We start from the raw sequence: 19,994 nt of genomic DNA on the forward strand, positions 1-19,994 counted from the left end.
TGGACATGTCACCCATTGAGCATGTTTGGGATGCTCTGGACCGGCGTATACAACAGCGTGTACCAGTTCTTGCCAATATCCAGCAATTTCGCACAGCCATTGAGGAGGAGTGGACCAACATTCCACAGGCCACAATTGACAACCTGATCAACTCTATGCGAAGGAGATGTGTTGCACTGCATGAGGCAAATGGTGGTCACACCAGATACTGACTGGTATCCCCCCCCAATAAAACAAAACTGCACCTTTCAGAATGGCCTTTTATTGTGGGAAGTCTAAGGCACACCTGTGCACTAATCATGGTGTCTAATCAGCATCTTGATATGGCACACCTGTGAGGTGGAATGGATTATCTCAGCAAAGGAGAAGTGCTCACTATCACAGATTTAGACTGGTTTGTGAACAATATTTGAGGGAAACGGTGATATTGTGTATGTGGAAGAAGTTTTAGATCTTTGAGTTCATCTCATACAAAATGGGAACAAAACCAAAAGTGTTGCGTTTATATTTTTGTTGAGTATATATATATATATATATATATATATATATATATATATATATATATATATATATATATATATATATATATATATATATATATATATATATATATATATATATATATATATATATATATATATATATATATATATATATATAGTGCCAAATCACAAGAAAGCTGATCAAGGTGTTTCACACAAGTAAGGTGCAACCTTACCAATCCCTAGAGCAAGTACACAGGCGCCAGTGGTAAGGAAAGACTTCCTCTGAGGATACTGAGGAAAAAACTTCAAGCAGACCAGACTCAAAGGGGTGACCCACTGCTTAGGTCATTTTAACAGTTACAAGGTTTTTGCAAAGTTCAACAAAATTGTATAAAGTTTGGAAAAAACAAAACATCAGCTGCAGTGATTTAAAGCATGGAATCCCGCTCTCAGTCCAGCATCCCGCTGTCCACAGATGCTACTCTTGTGTATTTCCCTCCGCACCTCAGACAGAGAGAAATAAAGTAGAATCAGTCAGCTGGAAAAAACACACAAGGTGTAATTCATTAACATTAAATCAACAGGAAAGCAGAGAAAATACTTAGGTGATCGATCAACGGCTAGCCCTAAGCTTCACTAACAAACCCCAAATTTAGGTAAAGTCAGTGGTGGGCACAGTTCAGCTAATCCAATAGCAGATAATTATCTACGCTAAGATTTTTGCTATCGAATTAGCTTTTCAGACAAGTTTTAAAACCATCATCGGACCAATTATCTTCCGATAAATTTCGTTCCAATAACTTTCAGTCTGAACATTTTTTTGCTGGTAAAATGAGCAAAGTTTAACGGTCGTTTGTAAACCCTAAAAACAAACATTTTAGTCTGTCTGTTGTGTTTGCAGCAGACTGGCTGCCTGTCGCTTGATGATGATGCCATCATTAAGCGCAAAACATGATTGGCGCAGGGAGCATTGTGGGTAGTGTAGTTCAGGTTCATTTTGGACATTACAGTGAGTCGTCCACTCGACACAAAAACAAAACACTAATTTTAACATTACTTTTGTTATTTCTTTGTGGCTGTAATTTAGTCGCCAATACTCGGTGGGGGGGGGAGCTCTCTTGGCGCAGCTGTGTGTACAGAGGGAGGGACTTTTCTTCACATTGAGACACTGTTTTGGACTTTTAAAAAGGACGCTTTATGTGGATTATTTATTCAGATGAATCCCACTGAAACTAATATGCAAGAATGTATATTTACTATGTGTATTTTACTCTGCCAATCAATGCATTAATGGATGCATGTCAGTTGTTTAAGCCACAGGGTTGAAAGCGTGTGAATAAAGCATCAACTTTTAGCTCATAGACGGTGTATCTAATACAGAGATAAACTGTGACTTCTAATTGTTAAGATAAAAACACTCAAGGCAGAGGTTAGGACTCGAATGCAGGAAAATAGACCGGGAGTAGCAAAAATATAACAATTTATTTAGTAAGTGAATGTAAAGCTGAATAGAATGAACAGATGAACCAAGCACTGGAGGAGGGAGAGATGAGCCAGGGTACTGCAGTGAAGGTACACTTCCAAATTGGGTAGATGAAGCTGAACCAGAGCAGGACCAGGTGGCTGACCATCGTGATTGAGTCCAAAATCCCGAAGGCAACTGAGTTTCCAGTGTCTGAGTGAGTGAAGAGTAGAGGTATAAATACAGGTGTGGTTGATTACAGTCAGGTGAGTCCAATCAGCTCCATGAGTCAGCCAGAAAAAAGACAGGAAGGGAGGGGGAGTGCAGCAGCAGCACAACAGTACCCCCCCCCCCCCCCCAATGAAAGCCCCTCAGCGACCGGTCCGGGTGGGCCTGATAGAAGGCACAGATGAGGGAGGGGTCCAGAGTGAGGTCCCATGACACCCAGGAGTGCTCCTCAGGGCCATACCCCTCCCAGTCCACCAGATACTGGAAACACTGACCCCGGCAACGCACATCCAGGATCCGACGGATGGTCCAGGCCAGAAGGCCATCCACCACACGTGCGGGGTGGGGATGGGGGGTTGGCTGGGGGGCACAAGGCACTGACCCGCACAGGCTTGAGTCGAGAAACATGAAACACAAGATGGATCCGGAGGGACCGTGGCAACTTAAGTCTGACAGACACAGGATTTATAATCTTTTCCACGGTGAATGGACCCAGGAACTGGCGAGCCAACTTCCAGGTTTCACCCCTGAGAGGCACGTCCTTGGCCGAGAGCCAGACCTCTTTTCCAGGTTGGTAGTGGGGGGCCGATGACGATCCGCATGGTGTATAGTCCTCCCTCTCATCCGGAGCAGAGCGGAATGGGCAGTCCTCCACACCCGGCGACAGCGCTGGAGGTGGGCCTGAACAGACAGCACAGCGAGATCCAACTCCTAGTCCGGAAAGAGTGGGGGCTAGTGGCCCAGAGAACATTCAAAAAGAGGCAGTCCAGTGGCGGAGCTCACTTGGGAGTTATTAGCATACTCAATCCAGGGTAGGTGGGTGCTCCAGGAGGATGGATGGGAGGAAGAAATGCACTGGAGGGCGGCCTCGAGCTCCTGGTTGGCCCATTCCTCTTGTCCATTGGTCTGGGGATGGAACCCGGATGAGAGAGTGACTGAGGCCCCTAAAGAAGAACAAAAGGTCTTCCACACCTGTGATGTGAACTGGGGACCTCGGTCCGACACGATGTCTTGTGGGATGCCATGCAACCGGAAGACATGGTGGACCAGGAGGTCAGCAAAATTGGTCTGCAAATTTGGCAGTGTAAATGAACTGGAGAATAGCTGAACGTGCAGAAGGTGGAACAAAAACACGTCTGGGGGACCTCCCCCAGGATCCTGATGGTGAACCTGTGCCTCCCTGACAACCCTTTCAATGTCCCACGTCAGAGCCCCAACTACCACCTGGTCAGGGAGTAGGTGGTCTTGCCGTTAAGGGGGATGAATTGCCGAGAGAGAGCATCAGGTTTGGTGTTCCTAGAGCTGGGTCTGTAGGTGATACAAAAATTAAATAGTCCAAAAAACAAAGACCACCTGGCCTGCCTGGAATTTAACCTTTTGGCCGTTTGGATGTAAGCAAGGTTCTTGTGATCAGTCCATACAATAAAGGGAATGCATGTACCTTCTAACCAGTGTCTCCACTCCTCCAATGCTTCCTTCACTGCCAGGAGTTCCCGTTTACCCACGTCATAATTGCGCTCGGCGGGAGACAGACTCCTAGAAAAGAAGGCACAAGGGTGGACCTGCCCATCACCCTCAGCCCGCTGGGAGAGGACGGCCCCGACCCTGATGTTGGAGGCATCGACCTCCACAATGAACTGATGATCTGGATTGGGCTGGACCAGGACAGGGGCGGAGGTAAAACGATGTTTGAGTGTGTTAAAGGCCTGATTGGCTTCAGGGGACCAGAGAAAAATGGGTTTTAGAGGATGTGAGCTGATGGAAAGGGCCAGCTATCTGACTGAAATTATGGATAAACCTACAGTAGAAGTTGGCAAATCCAAGGAATTGCTGAAGTTGTTTGATGTTGGAGGGAGTGGGCCATTTGGAAACTGCTATCTTAGCAGGGTCAGGCTTAATTTGATTAAGCTTGAAAACAAAACCTAAGACAGACGGAGGGCTGGTGGAAAGCACACTTCTCCGCCTTAACAAATGGTTCTCAAGGAGTCTGTTAAGGACCAAACGGACATGTTGGGTTTGTTCTTGGAAGTCTCTGGAAAATATTAGGATATCATCTAGGTACACGAATACAAACCGATTGAGGAAATCACGTAGTATGTCATTAATAAGAGCTTGAAAAATGGCGGGAGCATTAGTGAGACCAAATGGCATCACAAGATATTCAAAGTGGCCCAGGGGGGTATTGAACGCAGTCTTCCACTCATCCCACTCCTTAATGCAGACGAGGTGGTAAGCATTTCTAATGTCAAGTTTGGTGAAAATGGATGCCCCCTGCAGCGAATCAAGCAATGGTAGAGAATACCTGTAATGGACGGTAATGGCATTCAATCCGCAGTAACCAATGCAGGGGTGTAAAGACCCATCCTTCTTCCCCACAAAAAAAGCCTGCCCCTAAGGGCGATGAGGAAGGACAGATGAGATCGGCTGCCAAGGAGTCTTGAATATACTGCTCCATAGATTCCCTCTCCGGGCACGACAGTTTATAAAGCAGGCTGGAGGGAAAGGAAACGCCGGGAAACAAATCGATGGGGCAGTCGTATGGTCGATGAGGTGGTAGGGAAAGTGTGTGATGTTACTGAATACATCTTTGAGATCATGATATTGCTCAGGAACGTTGGAGAGATCTATCGAAATAGAAGTGGTGTCCTTAGACCCCTTGGTGAGGGGAATGGAGGAACGCAGACAACGGAGGTAGCAATCCTCACCCCACCGGGAGATCGTTCCGGTCGGCCAGTCTATCGCAGGATTGTGAAGAATAAGCCAAGGATGCCCCAACACCACGGAAGGAGAGGAATGATAAACAAAAAACTGAAGAGTCTCCCGGTGATTCCCAGAAACTAAGAGTGTGGCAGGTACTGTTTGGTGAGTGATCGAAGGAAGAGGAGTGCCATCTAGTGCTGAAACCTGGATGGGAGTGTGAAGTTCTACCACCACAATGTGAGCCTGGGCTATAATACTAGGATCTAAAAAAATAGCATCTGCGCCGGAATCAACAAGAGCCTGGAGTTGAAGAGACATATCAAAGAAGAGTGTGGCCGGGATTTGAATGCGTGAGGAATGTTCACCCGTAAATTGAGTACGGCTCACCAGTAGCCTGGGGGCTATTGGCGAGCGCTGTCTTTTGGCCGAACCGGACATTCACAAATAATGTGCCCCCGGGTACCGCAGCATAAACACTCCCTGGTCGACAGCCGCCGAGCACGCTCCTTTGGAGTTAATCGAGCCCTGCCGAGCTGCATTGGCTTCTCGGCAGGGGGCGCTGCAGGCATGGGGAGTGTGCTCCCAGTGGGGTGTGAAGAAGAAGGAATGGGGTCCGCACCCAGAGGGAAACGAGAGGAAGACATGCGCTCGGCTCTTCAGCCTCTCTCCCACCATCTTTCCCTCAGCCTATTGTGTATCTTTATTGCTAGAGAAATGAGTTCATCCAGGGAAGTGTGTGGATCACGGACCTCCAGTTCATACCTTGCCAATGTCCAGTCTCTCCAGCGAAAAATGGATGACCTGCTCTGTCGTATCCAGTCTCAGCGGGAGGCCAGGTGTTGCTCCGTATATTGTCTGACAGAAACCTGGCTGCATGACAACGTTCCGGACTCCGCTATCCAGCCACCGGGGTTCGCTGTGTATCGCTCAGATAGAGTGAAAGAGAGCACGGGGAAATCCAAAGGTGGAGGTGTGTTTCTTTATTAACTTGTCTTGGTGCACGGATAATGTTGTTAATCGAACCTGCACGGCCAATTTGGAGTGCCTTGTCTTGAGGTGTCACCCCTTTTATCTTCCCCGCGAGTTCTCCGAGTTGTTCCTTTGTGCAGTCTACATTCATCCAAGAGCAGACACTACAGCTGCTCTCAGTGACTTAAGTGATATTCTACACATATATGAGAGCTCATATTCCAGTGCTGTAGTTATAGCGGCTGGAGACTACAATAAATGTAATCTTAAATCTGTCCTTCCTAATTACCACCAGTATGTAAAACAGCACACAAGGGGAGCTCAAACTCTTGACCACTGCTACAATAATTTAAAGGCAGCATATAAATCAAGTCTTAGCCTGCTTTTGGGAAATCAGACCACTCTTCAGTCCTCTTGCTTCCCTCCTACACTCAAAGGAGCATACAGCGCAAACCTACAGTACGCACTGTACAACGCTGGTCACAAGAGGGCAGTCTAAAACTTCAGGGCTGCTTTGACGCTACAGATTGGTCTGTTTTTCAGTCTGATAATGTGAATGAATACTGTGAGTCAGTGACTGATTACATAAACTTTTGCATTGACTGTTGTATCCCTAAGAAGGTCATTAAAGTATACAACAGTCAGAACCCGTGGTTCAATTCAGATGTCAGAATGAAGATGAAGGAACGAAATTCAGCATTTAAATCTGGGGACATTATTGATTACAGACAATCCAGATATTCTCTTGAGCGGTCAATTAAAGTGGCCAAACGGTCATATGGAGAAAGAATGGAAGACTACTTTAAAGAGGATAATCCTTGGCTGATGTAGAAAGGACTCAATTCCATCACTTCATGGAAACCTAAAGCAGGGAATATAGTATCCACCGATCAGGCCTTGCCTAATGATCTGAATAATTTTTGTCGTTTCGAGTCCGTTGATCTCGAGCCTGTTGTTTTCTCTGAAACCTTGGATCACAGCAGTTTGACTGTGAGGCAGGAGGATGTGCAGCGTGCACTATCTAGGACCAAGGTTCGTAAGGCCCCTGGCCCTGATAATGTCCCTCCTCATGTCCTCAAACTATGTTCGGAGCAATTGGCTCCTGTTCTTATGGATCTTTTTAATATGTCACTCAGGAACTGTACTATCCCAGAAAGTTTTAAGAAATCTATTATCATTCCAGTGCCAAAGAAAATACCTGTGACATGTTTGAATGATTATAGACCGGTGGCACTCACTTCTGTTTTAATGAAATGCTTTGAACGTCTGGTGCTGGATTTTATTAAAGGCCAGATCCCAGTGTCTGTGGACCCACTCCAGTTTGCATATAGACAGAACAGGAGCGTCGAGGCGGAGTACTGGAGCGGCATCCTGAGCTTCGCGCTAGCTCCACTCAGGATGCCGCTCCAGTACTCCGCCTCAACTCTCCACGGCCTCAACAACTGCTGCCGCCCACTCTGTGCTGCTTCTCCTCCAACAGCTCGGACTGCTCCACACCTCCCGTCCTCCACATCGTGGCTCTGGTCGTATGTTTTCTTTTCACACTTCATCTGCAAACGCTATACCTTCATTTTGGTCTCACCGCTCGCCCACTTCTGGGTTACGTCATCACAACAAACCACACTTGAAGCGGACCAATCTCCGTCCTCTCGCTCGCTGCTCCCATCACACAGACTCACGCCACTTGAAACTGTCTCTCCTCAGTACCCGCTCTCTCACAAACAAGGGCCTCATCCTAAACGAATTCATCACGGACAATAAACTGGATTTCCTCTGTTTAACTGAAACCTGGCACAAACCCCTGGATTACTTTTCCCTAAATATAGCGACACCCCCTGGATTCACTTACATTGAAAACCCCCGTTCTGAAGGGCGGGGCGGAGGCACGGCAGTTATTTTCAACATGGACATTAAAGTCACTCCCATATCACTCCCAATTTTTCATTCTTTTGACCATATTGCTTTTAAATTTTCTGGTCCCTCACCTCTGGTCACTGTTGTAATTTACCGTCCCCCAAAGCCCAACCCCTCCTTTCTCTCAGAACTCACTGACCTCCTGACCCAAATAAGTGCCATCTCATCATCCATCCTTCTGCTTGGTGACTTTAATTTTCATGTCGACAATATCAATTCCAAATCTGCCACTGAATTCCTGGACCTTCTCAACTGCTTCAACATCACTCAACTAGTAAACTTTCCCACTCATTCTCAAGGCCATATCCTGGATCTAGTGTGCTCTACCGGTGTCACAATCCATAATCTTGCAAGCCATAACCTGCACATTTCAGATCACCTTGCCATCACATTTAACATTAATATTTCCCTTACTGTCACCAAAACAAAACGTACAATAGTTTTCCGTAATCTCAAATCCATCAACCCTGCTGCTCTTTCCTCTGTCCTCACAACTAAATTATCCACCTCCCCTCCTCCATCATCTGAAAATCCTTCTGAACTGGTCACCCACTATAATAATACTCTTTCCTCCTGCCTTGAAGAACTTGCCCCAACTAAAACCAAAATAGTCTCCTTCACTCACACTGCCCCCTGGTACACCCCCGAGCTCCATAAAATGAAATCCTGCAAGCGCCAGCTTGAAAGACTGTACAAAAAATCTGGTTTCACTGTTCATCTACAAATGAACAAAGATCACCTGCAACAATACAAAGATGCCCTTAATTCTTCCAGGTCTAATTACTACTCCAGTCTCATCCACTCTGGTTCCAATAACCCCAAATCTCTATTCTCTACCATTAACACACTCCTTAAACCCAATAACAACATTTCATTCTTCACTACCACCAACTGTAATAGCTTTCAATCCTTTTTTCAGTCCAAAATTGACTCCATTTACAGTTCCCTCAACCTTTCTTCTGTTTCCACTCCCCCTCCAGACCCTCCTCCCCTCATTTCCAAACATCAGCTTTCAGATTTCAAACAAATCTCCCCTGTTAAGCTTACAAAAATACTATCTGGCATTAAAACCCCCACTTGCTCCCTGGATCCCATCCCCTCCCCCCTCATTAAAACCTGTCTCCCCATAATTTCTCCACTGATCACAAAGATCATAAACTCCTCACTGTCCTCTGGTTCTGTTCCACAGTCTCTCAAGCTGGCAGCTATCACGCCCATTCTCAAAAAACCTGGTCTTGACCCCGATAACTTCATCAATTTTCGGCCTATATCCAACCTTCCCTTTCTGTCCAAAATCCTAGAACGGGTCATTGCTGATCAGCTCCAAACCTACCTCAGTTCTGTTAGTCTATTTGAACCTTTCCAATCCGGCTTCCGTCCAAAACAGTACTGAAACAGCTCTTCTCAAAGTCACCAATGATCTCCTCCTCTCCTCTGACTCCGGCCATCTCAATATTCTCATTCTCCTGGACCTCACCGCTGCCTTTGACACCATCAGCCACTCCATCCTCCTGTCTCGCCTCAAGACCTCCCTCAACATCACCGGCTCCGCCCTCTCCTGGCTTCAATCATACCTCACAAACCGGCAACAGTTCATCCATGTTAACCGCTGCTCTTCCTCCATAGCCCCCCTATCTCAAGGTGTTCCCCAGGGTTCGGTACTTGGTCCTCTCCTCTTCATTCTCTACATCCTCCCTCTCGGAAGTATCATCCGTCATCATGGTCTCCACTTCCACTGTTATGTTGATGACATACAGCTTTACATTTCCACCACATCCATAAACCCTAACATTCACTCCACCCTCACCCACTGCCTGTCTGAGTTAAAAACTTGGATGCAACACAATTTCTTGAAATTAAACACTGACAAAACAGACATCATCATCATCGGCCCTAAAAACATCACAAAATCAACCCATTTTTCACTCTGTTTTGACAACACTACACTCACTCCATCCCCCCTTGTCCGCAATCTTGGAATCCTTCTCGACCCCACCCTCTCATTTGACCCACACATTAAACAAATAACCCGGACTGCATTCTTCCACTTGAAAAATATCGCACGTCTTCGTTCATCCCTCACTTTCTCCGCTGCCGAAACCCTTATACATGCTTTTATCACATCCAGAATCGACTATTCCAATAGCATCCTCTATGGTTTACCTTCCAAAATACTCAAACTACAGTATATACAAACTCTGCTGCCCGTCTCCTCACCCACACCCGCACTTGAGAACACATCACCCCCGTCCTACAAAACCTCCACTGGCTCCCCATCACTCAACGCATTCACTTCAAAATCCTCCTGATCACTTTCAAAGCCCTCCATAACCTGGCCCCCACATATCTCACTGACCTCCTCCACTGCCACACTCCATCGCGCTCTCTCCGCTCCTCCAACACAAACCTTTTGTCCTTTCCCTGTAGGACCAGGCTCCGAACCTGGGGAGACAGAGCCTTCTCCATCGCTGCCCCTACCCTCTGGAACTCTCTGCCCCAACCACTCCGTGCTTGCCCCGACCTCCCCTCCTTCAAGAAAGAACTCAAAACCCATCTGTTTAAGTTAGCTTTTAATGTACAGCCCTGATTTTTAATGTGTTTTTTTCTTAGTGTTTTTATCCTTTTCTTTTGGTTTGTAAAGCGTCTTTGAGTGTCCAGAAAAGCGCTATACAAATAAAATGTATTATTATTATTAATCTCTTTTGCCTTGAACTGTATTTATAGCCACCTGGACTCTAGTAATACTTATGTTAGAATGCTGTTTATTGATTATAGTTCGGCTTTTAACTCTCTTGTGCCATCCAGACTTGTTCAAAAACTTAAGAGTCTTGGTTTGGGTGATGCTATTTGTAAGTGGATTTTTAGTTTTTTAACCAACAGATCTCAGAGAGTGAAAATAATGGCCGTCTTTCTGATGAAACGTTTGTGAGCACTGGTTCCCCTCAAGGATGTATCCTTAGTCCCATCCTTTTTACTCTGTACACCTACGGCTGTGTGGCTTCCCATGACAGTAATCACAGTTAAATACGCTGATGACACAACTATCATTGGGTTGATCAGTGCAAATGATGATTCTTGTTACAGAGCTGAGGTACAGAAAGTTGTGGATTGGAGCAAAGAAAATAATCTGCTCCTGAACACTTCTAAAACTTGTGAACTTGTTGTTGAATTTGGTCAAAATAACAGCCATTCACCTCTTGTTATTGAGGACTCTAAAGTCGAAATTGTGGAAGAATGTAAATTTCTTTGGCTGACGTTGTCTAATGATCTCAGTTGGAACAAAAACACCACAAATATTGTCAAAAAGGCTCATCAGCGTCTCTTCTTCTTGAGGAAACTTAGAGAATTCACCATGAACTCTAAAATCCTTGTGAATTTTTTTTTAATCGGTGCATGATTGAAAGTCTTCTTGTTAGCTCCATCACTGTCTGGTTTGGAAACATTACTGCCAAAGACAAGAGAGCGTTATATAAGGTGGTCCGCTCAGCCAAACAAAAATTGTGAACTGTGACCTGCCTGTGCTGGAGGCTCTGTACAAAAGTAGACTCTTAAACCGAGCTTTACAGATCATAAATGATCCTTCTGGTCACCCTGGAAGAGTCATGTTTGAGCTTCTTCCCTCTGGAAGAAGGTACCGCACCATTAGGTGTAAGACATCTCGCTATGATAGGAGCTTCTTCCCACAAGCTGTGATCAGCCTGAATAGTGCACTTTAAGCCTGACAGCACCTTATTTTATTTTATTTAATTTATTTGATCTTAACTTTTTGACTTGATCTCTGTACCTTGTATTTCACAGTGTCAATGTGTCTTTATGTGATAATTTGTTCCATGTCTGTCTAATGTTTTTTGTGTGTGATGCACTGAGCTTTTTGCACAACCATTTCCTATGTGTTTTTTTTTTTTACTACAAATGGCAAATAAACTAATCTTGAATCTTAAGCATTTCAGATAGGCCGTTTACAAACAATCTGAAGCGCAACGGCATTCCAGCCGGACTCCGCAGCAAGAATACGGAATTCGATGGAATAAGCCACCATGCTACGGGCATCCTGCCTGATGGATAATAACCGCTGAGAGGGAGTTTTTCCTTACCACTGTTGCTCTGGGGGTTGGTAAGGTTAGACCTTACCTGTGTGAAGTGCTTTGAGGCAACTCTGTTGTGATTTGGGGCTATAAAAGTAAGTCCCTTCGGCTGCTCCCTTGTTTGCACTCGGGGTCGCCACAGCAAATCCAAGTTGGATCTGCATGTTGAATTGGCACAGGTTTTACGCCGGATGCCCTTCCTGACGCAACTTCACATTACATGGAGAATTGTGGCAGGGGTGGGATTTGAACCCGGAGCCTTCAATTTGGCGCTATATAAATGAAAATAAATTGAAATTGAGAGGTCGCTTGCTCCCGCATCAGGTGATCGAACACCGTCCGGAATTCCTGTTTAAATGTTTGATAAGAGGCAAGAACCGGAGACTGCTGCTCCCATAAGGCTGTGGCCCAATCCAGGGCTTCGCCCCTCAGAAGATTAACAAGGTAAGCTATTTTATTTGCATCAGATGAATACATTGACAGGTGCTGGGAAAATACTAAAGAACATTGGAGTAAAAAGGAGGCACATTTGTCTACTGCTCCAGCATATGGTTTGGGGTGACAGATAAACGGCTCTAGAGATGGAGAAGCTGAAGCTGCTGGGGGTACAGGGGCTAATGGGGAAGCTAATTGAGCTGCTGTAACTGTGGAGGTTGTGGGAATAGCTGACAGTCGATCATTAAGTGCAGTGTGCTGGGTGCAGAGTTTAGAAACCTGAGAGGCTAAAGTCTGTTGTCGGTCTGAGAGAGCAGCTAGCTGTAGTTGTTGTTGGCTAAGGAGTGCTCCCTGCGAGCCGAGGGCCTTGCGGATCTGGTCTTCTCCTGCCGAGTCAGTGTTGTGGCCGGAATCTCCTGTTAAGATGAAAACACCCAAAGCAGAGGTTAGGACTTGAATGCAGGAAAATAAACCGGGAGTAGCAAAAATGTAACAATTTATTTAGTAAGTGAATGTAAAGCTGAATAGAATGAACAGATGAACCAAGCACTGGAGGAGGGAGAGTTGAGCCAGGGTACTGCAGTGAAGGTACACTTCCAAATCTTGAAGCAAAACCAGAGTAGGACCAGGTGGCTGACCATCATGATTGAGTCCAAAATCCCAAAGGCAACTGAGTTTCCGGCATCTGAGTGAGTGAAGAGTAGAGGTATAAATACAGGTGTGGTTGACTGCAGTCAGGTGAGTCCAATCAGCTCCATGAGTCAGCCAGAAAAAAGACAGGAAGGGAGGGGGAGTGAAGCAGCAACATAACACTAATACTGTGTTTTACTGCTTTTGAAAGATGATGACAGTGTTTGGAGTTTTTTTTTTTACTGATGCTTTTTTCCTGTGTTCTTTATGTTTGTGATCCTTGAATTTACCCAGCAGCCCCTGCGGCACTTAAAGTGAAACTGGTTTATCAGAAGCCGACAGTGTAATCTGATGTGGCCGTGTTCGAATCAGTACAGGATGGGATGAATGGGATGGGATGAATCTTTGCTGTATTTTTGGCAGGTGGAAAAAAGCAGTCCTCATAATATCTCTAATGTGTAGGTCAAAGGACAACGTGGGATCAAACATCACCCCGGAGTTCCTCACATTGTTAGTGTGATATATGACACATGAGCTTAGGTTAAGAGTTAGCTGGTCAAACTGATGCCAATGTCTCGCTGGACCTAGAACCATCATCTCAGTCTTGTCCATGTTTAAAAGTAAGAAATTGCTGAACATCCAGCTTTTCACTGAAGCAAGCAATTCTCCAGTGACTTTATGTGTATGAGATTACCAGCAATTGTTGGCATGTACAACTAAGTATCATCAGCATAGCAATGAAAAGTAATCCCAAAATGCTGAAATATGTGCCCAAAGGGTGCTATATAAAGGGAGAAAAGCAGTATAGACAACACTATATAAATCAATAATAAGATCACACCTAGAATATGCTAACCAAGTACGGGCTCCCAATCTTGTCAAGCACACAATGATATTGAGAATGTACAGCATCGTTTTTCCAGGATGATTTCATATCTCCAAGAATCTCACATACCGAAGATTAAGGGGTGACATGATTAAATTATACAAAACTGCCACAAAAAAATATGATCCCCAAAGTCACAGAGGGAGTACTAAACCTCCTGAGCAATTCCCATACCAGAGGACACCACATGAAAATATTTAATGATCCTTCACACATAACACGAAGTTGGGCGAAAGAAGCAGGAGCTATAAATAAACTAATTGGGGAATTGTGAAAAATTCCACCTGTTGTCGGAAGGGACACACAGTCGGATAGGCCTGAACGATACCGCGGCATTGGGTTTGTACATGTTCGTGCACATGCACAAACACAGTGCAAGCATGTGGACAGTATGACACTACATCGCACTCCCACAGCAGGGGAGCTATTAGATGCTGGACATATGTATGTAAATCAACGAAAATGTGGAAACCCCGAAATAATGCAAGAACACGGATTCAGAACATTATAGGAACAATGAATGTACTGTTTAAATGCAACACAATTATGTCACTGGTCATGAATCTGTTTTCACCGTAAAAACAAACAACACTGCAGTTTCCAATATGTAATTCCTGTCATAAAGAGTGGACAACACAAGTATCATCCTCCTGTTCCTCTGTACATGACCCATGATAATGCATGCAAACAATAATGTACTGACATGAATGAAGCTGTGCACTCATATCATGTCCACATCTGCTGGTGTCATGTGTCCAGCTGGCCCCGCATGTCCAGCCTGCGCCGTGTGTCCAGGCTGTCCAGTGAGTATTGCACCAAAGGACACTGCGTCATGTGGACTGTAGCTTACGTGGTGGACGTGACATTCAGATCTCTAGCTGAGTGTTCATATGATCAGACGGATCCTGTCACATCGGGCAGCCTACCTGGTGTTGTGTGTGCTGACGTGGTTGCTGCTGCCAGTTGCAAAGGTTATATGTGTTTTTATGTATTTCCACGTGAGGACACTATGCCCATGCACGCGCCTCACGGTGGACTGTTGCCAGTTAATATCCTTCATGGACGGTATGTGTTCTCCAGCTGTGACTTGCGAGGCCACAGATCTCAACAACAGAGGCTGTCACGGACACACCCACCTCTGCAGACCAACTCGGCTCCAAGAAAAAAAGTCTCACTCTCTGTTCCTTTGTTATGTGATTTATTTTATGTATTTGTTATGTAATTATGTATGCAATTATTGTTGTATGTATTTATTTATTTGTCTAAGCTCTGTCCTCTGTGTTTTTAATTTAACATGTCGTGTGCACTGAGCCACTGTCAGTTCCAGCTGACAGTAATTCGCTGGCCGGCGATCAGCTGAGAGGCACCATGTGTCCACAGTGCTATGAGCAAAGCTATCACACATGCCTTTCCCCATGTTGTATTTATTTTCCACTCTTTCTGTCTGTCATGTGGACTACAATTTACGTGGTGGAAAGTTCATTTGCCTGGGTGGCCGACTGATAACAAAGTTCACACCATGCCATGCATGCTCAGATGTGGCTGGCTAGTCCCCATGTGATATTGTCTGTACGTAGTTATCAGCATGTCATGAGAGCATGAGAGCCTGCCCACACATTTGCATTGCGTGGAGCGTTGTTCATGTTTTTGATGGCACGACATATGTTCTCCAGCTGAGTTGGTAGTACACAGCGGTCAGCTGTTCCAGCTGGACTTTACGGCCATCCACATGCTCGCTGCGCTGGACAGCGATCACACTCCGGGGACCTCAGCCGCACCTGACAATGTTGGATCATGGTGTGTGGGGGGGACGGCACACTCCTCATGCCATTTGTGTTGTGGGGGGGGCACTCGCACGCCACATGTGTTGTGGTGGGGGGGGGGGGGGGGCTTTGCATGACATTTGTGTTGCTTGGTAATGGCACACTCATGGGGCACTTAGAAAATGTGGGGCCATTTTCACAGCGAGGTCCAATGTCATTTTTTTTTTTAAATCAGCTCAATTTATTTTCATTTATATTGTGCCAAATCACAACAGTGTTGCCTCAAGGCACTTCACACAAGTAAGGTCTAACCATACCAACCCCCAGAGCAACAGTGGTAAGGAAAAACTCCCTCTGAGGAAGAAACCTCAAGCAGACCAGACTCTAAGGGGTGACCCTCTGCTTGGGCCATGCCACAGACATAAATTACAGAACAGTTCACAGAAACAATTCACAAAACGAATATACAGGAAATGCTGTTGGTGCACAGGACAGGAGGACAAAATCTCTGTATGGAGCTGCACCTAAAACAGAGAGAAAAAAACAGATTCAGGCATCAGAAAGACAAGAAATACAGTATAATTTGCCAGCATCAAACAACAAGAAAAACAGGAAATACTAAGGTGATCACCGGCCACTAGCCCTAAGCTTCACTAAAAGACCCAGAGGTAAAGTTGAGGCCGCGGCACACTCTGTTTCCTAATAAAATGAATTAAAAATGTAAAAAGCGTAAAACAAAACGATACCACAGAACATTCCACATTCCAGGGGCATGATAAGAGAAAGCTCTATGACCCGCAGAGTTCTTATTCACCCTAGTGACACAACGTAGTCCTGCACCCTGAGAATGCAAAGCCCAGGCTGGTATGTAAGGTTCAGTTAAGTCAGCTAGGTAGGGAGGTGGCAGTCCGTGAATAATTTTATAGACAAGTAGCAGAACCTTAAAATCTGATGTCACTGGAACAGGAAGCCAGTGAAGGTATGCCAGAATAGGTGTAATGTGGTCGAACTTTCTGCTTCGTGTCAAAAGTCTGGCTGCAGCATTTTAAACCAATTAGAGAGCGCTAATGCTGGACTGCTGTAAACCAGAAAATAGAACACTGCAGTAGTCAAATCTAGAAGAGATAAATGCATGGATCAGGGTCTCAGCATCAGCCATAAAAAGGATGGGACGAATCTTCGCTATATTACGCAGGTGGAAGAAAGCAGTCCTCATAACATTTCTAATGTGGAGGTCAAAGGACAATGTAGGATCAAAAATTACCCCAAGGTTCCTCACTTTGTCAGTGTGATGTATGACCCACGAGCCTAGGCTGAGTGTTAACTGGTCAAATTGATGCTGATGTCTCACTGGACCAAGAACCATCATTTCAGTCTTATCAGAGTTTAAAAGTAGGAAGTTTCTAGACATCCAACTTCTCACTGATGCAAGGCAATCTTCTAAGGATTTTATGTGAACGAGATTACCAGCAGTTATCAGCATGTATATGTAAGTATCATCAGCATAGCAGTGAAAGGTAATCCCAAAACCCTGCAATATGTGCCCAAGGTTTGCTATATAATGGGAGAAAAGCAGTTCCCCTGTGGAACCCCAAATTTCATGTCACTAAGGTTAGAGGTAGTGTTACTGTACAAAACACAGGAGAACGACTGCACAGATATCACGTCAGCCATGCAAGGGCACTCCCAGTTATCTCAAAGTGATTTTCCAGCCTATCAAGTAGAATATGATGATCCACGGTATCAAATACAGCACTGAGATCTAACAGCAACAGAAACGTAGTGGTGTCTGAATCCACTGTAAGCAGAAGATCATTCACCACTTTAGTGAGAGCCGTCTCTGTGGAATTATATTTTCTAAAAGCAGACTGCAGTGGCTCAAAGAGATTATTCTCAGTAAGATAGTCCACGAGTTGCCATGACACCACTTGTTTCAGAATTTTAGAGCAAAATGATAGATTTGATATCGGCCAACAGTTTTTCAATACACTAGGGTCAAGATTAGGTTTCTTAAGTAATTGTTTAATCACTGCAGACTTGAAAAATTTAGGAACAGATCCAAAAGTTAAAGAAAGGTTAATAATTTCCAGCACAGTCGGTCCAAGAGTGGGCCACAGGTTGTTAAACAGTTTTGTTGGTACAGGATCAAATAAACAGTGCTTTTTGTTGACATTACAAGTTTCGTCAGCATGCCTAGTGAGATACTATCAAATTCTGTAAAACTAGGTGATACCTCATACCAATGTGGTTGCATGCCCTCTACTCTCGTGCCAGCTGCGTGAAAGTCCCGCATTTTTTAAGTGCCCCACAAGCAGCGTTGGATGGTCATGGGTGGCTCCTGGAGTTTGCCGACTCCAGCCAAGAATGGGTTAAATGGCCATTCGTCCGGGATTCACTGACATTTGGCCGCAGGTGTGAAAGCTGCCTTGTTTGCGCCATTCGGCCACAGTGCCACATGGCCGATGATTTCGTTCAGCTCCTTGGCTGTGGCACAATATGTGCGACCAGATTTCGACACGCCATGGGAAAGCCGCAAACACGATCAGATTGCAGTGTGACCCCATGTTGCACACCATTCGAATGGGTTTAAGTTGTGAGCGGCACATGAATGTAAAGTGCACGTGACATGCCCAAATGGTTGTGGCGACTGCTGTACGAGGCATTTGAGGCGGCTCCGATTTTTGACAAGTGACATAAAATTCCTCTTTCATGCGCCAGTTGGCTTCAATCAGGTTATGTGTGAAGGGGCCCTAAATGTGCCCTGATATTTGCACGCATTTTGGTTCGGCACTTTCGTGCACTTCGTCATGACAATCCCACCTGCTGTGTTTCCAGCTGGATGCCATGCTTTGTTCCACTGGATGCCATGTTTTGTGCACTGGATGCTGCGTATAAATATTTTGTAGTGGATTAAGCATTTTCTCATACATTGTCTCATAGTGATCAGTAAAACGTGTGATCAGTTGGTGTGAGTGACTTCAGAATGAAATCACAAAAAAGTTATAATTTGAAGTCATGTATAGATCACCTTTTAATGAAATCTCATGACTAGTGATAACTCCACCGGCATAGCTAAGTCAACGATTTTATGCTGATATTGATTAGCAAATAGTCTGTCATCTTTTTGCAGATATCTTGCAGATATTTGTCATTGATTGGCACACACACACACACACACACACATATATATATATATATATATATATATATGAGGGCTGTCCGTAAAGTATAGGTCCTTTTTATTTTTTCAAAAACTATATGGATTTCATTCATATGTTTTTACGTCAGACATGCTTGAACCCTCGTGCGCATGCGTGAGTTTTTCCACGCCTGTCGGTGACGTCATTCGCCTGTGAGCACTCCTTGTGGGAGGAGTCGTCCAGCCCCTCGTCGGAATTCCTTTGTCTGAGAAGTTGCTGAGAGACTGGCGCTTTGTTTGATCAAAATTTTTTCTAAACCTGTGAGACACATCGAAGTGGACATGGTTCGAAAAATTAAGCTGGTCTTCAGTGAAAATTTTAACAGCTGATGAGAGATTTTGAGGTGATTCTGTCGCTTTAAGGACTTTTCACGGTGCGAGACGTTGCGCAGCGCTCTCAGGCAGCGTCATCAGCCTGTTCCAAGCTTAAAACCTCCACATTTCAGGCTTTATTGATCCAGGACGTCGTGAGAGAACAGAGAAGTTTCAGAAGAAGTCGGTTTCAGCATTTTATCCGGATATTCCACTGTTAAAGGAGATTTTTTTTAATGAAAGACATGCGGGCGGATTACAGCGTCGGCTCGCAGCCGCCGCGACGCTCCGTCACAGGAAAACACCTCTGTTGGAAGCCTTGAGGACAAGTTGGAACATCTCCAGCTGATAAACAGTTTCTCATATACTCACTCCACTGAAAGCCATCAAAAACCAACTGGATTTTAACAAATGGTTATCAACACGGAGGTGTTTTTCCTGTGCCGCCGCACCGCGTCGGCTGCGTCCCGACGCGCGGACCCGTCCGCACGTCTTTCATTAAAAAAATCTCCTTTAACAGTGGAATATCCGGATAAAATGCTGAAACCGACTTCTTCTGAAACTTCTCTGTTCTCTCACGACATCCTGGATCAACAGAGCCTGAAATGTGGAGCTTTTAAGCTTGAAACAGGCTGATGACGCTGCCTGAGAGCGCTGCGCGACGTCTCGCACCGTGAAAAGTCCTTAAAGCGACAGAATCACCTCAAAATCTCTCATCAGCTGTTAAAATTTTCACTGAAAACCAGCTTAATTTTTCTAACCATGTCCACTTCGATGTGTCTCACAGGTTTAGAAAAAACCCCCTGTGAGCAAGCACTTGGCTACAGTGGGAAGGAAAAACTCCCTTTTAACAGGAAGAAACCTCCAGCAGAACCAGGCTCAGGGAGGGGCAGTCTTCTGCTGGGACTGGTTGGGGCTGAGGGAGA

The 19,994-nt window shown here is 45.1% G+C and overlaps 1 protein-coding gene and 1 long non-coding RNA gene across 2 annotated transcripts in view; both read left to right on the top strand.

Annotated features, from left to right (window-relative positions):
* LOC117512201 (copine-9-like) overlaps positions 1-19,994 on the top strand; it is a 524,667-nt gene that overhangs the window by 98,085 nt on the left and 406,588 nt on the right. The window lies entirely within an intron of this gene.
* Positions 671-16,172, top strand: LOC117512202. Its single transcript, XR_004561239.1, has 3 exons — positions 671-849; positions 14,673-14,676; positions 16,162-16,172. It is a non-coding gene; the product is annotated as an uncharacterized LOC117512202 (long non-coding RNA).

Source organism: Thalassophryne amazonica, chromosome 6 (genome assembly GCF_902500255.1).
Source record: "Thalassophryne amazonica chromosome 6, fThaAma1.1, whole genome shotgun sequence".
Classification (NCBI taxonomy): Eukaryota; Metazoa; Chordata; class Actinopteri; order Batrachoidiformes; family Batrachoididae; genus Thalassophryne; species Thalassophryne amazonica.